Genomic DNA, 2,207 nt, shown 5'->3' with positions numbered 1-2,207 from the left:
ACTGTATAGCACAGGGAACTATATTCAATATCTTGTATTAACCACTTAACTAACTTAAGCCACTTGGTGGTTTGAGCCTTTTCAGTCAATGAAGAGGCAACCTCCTCGGTATATGTGGGGAAACCAATTTTTCAGGAATGCGTTCTTACTAATGTCAGAGGAAACGTTGTTACTAAACAAGGGTGGACTCTGCATTTAAGTCATTAATTTTTGCTCAGAAAATTTGGGAGAAGATCAGAGATGTTTGGAATTTTAATATTATCCAGAAGAGTCACCCTAAAACCCAGTTGCCAAAAAAAAAAAAAAATCTGTTGATTTTTCTAAATTGCTGGGAAGTTTATGTAACAGAAGCTGTAATTCTTAAACCCCCTTGACTTGTTACCGATAGAACTTGTCTGTTACCATAAATGCAAGATTACAGCAGATACATTTTTTTCGTTAGGTCACTGGTTTATTCCATTTGGCCTTGCTTATTAAATTCTTATGTGGCTTTCTTCTGATATTGCCTCCTGTGCTCCCTCTCTGTTCCACATTAATTGACTTCTCATTCTCTTAGACTGAGATATATTAATAAACTTTGTTTCTCATTAATACTAATAATTTAAAATGCATACATAAGGCAAATGTATATAAAGTTTGTATTGAATGTTCAATGGGAATTTCCTGATTGTACTCTGAAAATTCACATTTCAACTAATTAAATAGGATATTTTAACTAAATAAAGGATATCTTCCTAGAGCAAGCTTCTTTGATGCATAAAACTGGGAACTATTGAACACGGCTAAATGAAATCAGCGTTTGATTTAAAGCTCCTCATCAGGGAGGGTCATGGGCTGTCAGGATCTCTGATGCTGTAGTGGAAAAAGCTCCTCCCTCACTCTTAGTTCTTAGGAGGATTAAATGATTAATACATGTAAGGGTATTGAATAGTGTCTGATACATGGCAAGTGCTCAATAAACGTTTGTTATTTTCTTCTGATTATTAGTTTAAATAAATCCAGGGGTATTCGGTGAAGAAATGTTGTCTGCCTAATGGTAAAAACCATTCTTCTTTCTTCGTTGGAATTTACTTTCCCTTTATTTGTATCTTTCTTATTCTTCTTGCTCTCCTCACCTTTCTCTACTAGTTTTTACTGTTGAAAAGCTAAACGTGTGGTTCGGTGACCTCCAAATGATGGCTCCATTCCCCAGCCCCTTGTTTAGCAGCCTGGGAGACAAAATCGTGCGCTTGTGTTTTTGCTAAGCCTGTTTTCCCCTTCTCTCTAACATTCCAAGTTCTATCCGTCCTTCAGACTCCACCCCCTCTCTTGTCCTAGATCAATCCAGAGCACATCAAGACTCGTTGAGCAAACCCGATGCTCAGTCTATACCGTACACTTACTGTTTCCTGTATGTGTACTTAATGTATTTTTGCATTTTCTCTTACGCGATAGTTAAGGTTTCTCAGTGGCTTAGACCTCACTCAGGCAATGATCCCATCTCTCCGCAGCGCCATCAAGGATCTACACACCTTAACTCATTCAAATAGTTGTTTTGATAATCATGTAGTCAGAACCGTATTATACTATGGACAAAACGCTCTCTACTGTTCTTTAATAATTCATTCTACAATCCAAATTATACTCTTTTTGTTAGGGAGTTTCTCTTAGAGATGATCCTGATTCACTCCTTCTGCACTTGATGTTATCATCTGGATGAAATGAAAGGAGGAGATGTGATTAATAATGACCATACTTAATTATTTTGATTTTTAAAAAAAAAGTTATTTCTTTTCTTGAGTTTTTTTTAAAGGAATTTATATTGTTTGTTCAAGGAATTTTAAGTCTTTGGAGTCTGTGATTGAAAAAGCTGTATCCCATTCTTCCTAATTTTTATTCCCTTGGTAGAATAATTCTAAATAGGACCCGCATAACATCTGCATCAGAATTACCTGGTTTGTTTAAACTGAAGAGTCCAGTGCCCCATTCCAGACCTACTGAATCAGAAGGTCTTGTTGTGAAGCTGGGAGTGTGCATTTGGCATGCTCCTGGGTAATTCTTATATACTTGGAAGCTGAGAATTATTGTTTTGGTTTTTAATATGCTATAAATAAATTCCTATTTTGCATTCTGTATTAAGCTCTGCATTATATGATTTTCAAGCTATTCAGGGAGGGTATTGCTTGGCTCAGTAAGGCACTTTTTTTTTTTTTTTAGAGTTGGAAACT

This window comes from Camelus bactrianus, chromosome 10 (genome assembly GCF_048773025.1).
Source record: "Camelus bactrianus isolate YW-2024 breed Bactrian camel chromosome 10, ASM4877302v1, whole genome shotgun sequence".
In the NCBI taxonomy this organism is placed as follows: domain Eukaryota; kingdom Metazoa; phylum Chordata; class Mammalia; order Artiodactyla; family Camelidae; genus Camelus; species Camelus bactrianus.
The sequence above is the reverse complement of the archived record's forward strand: the minus strand, read 5'-3'. Positions refer to the sequence as shown.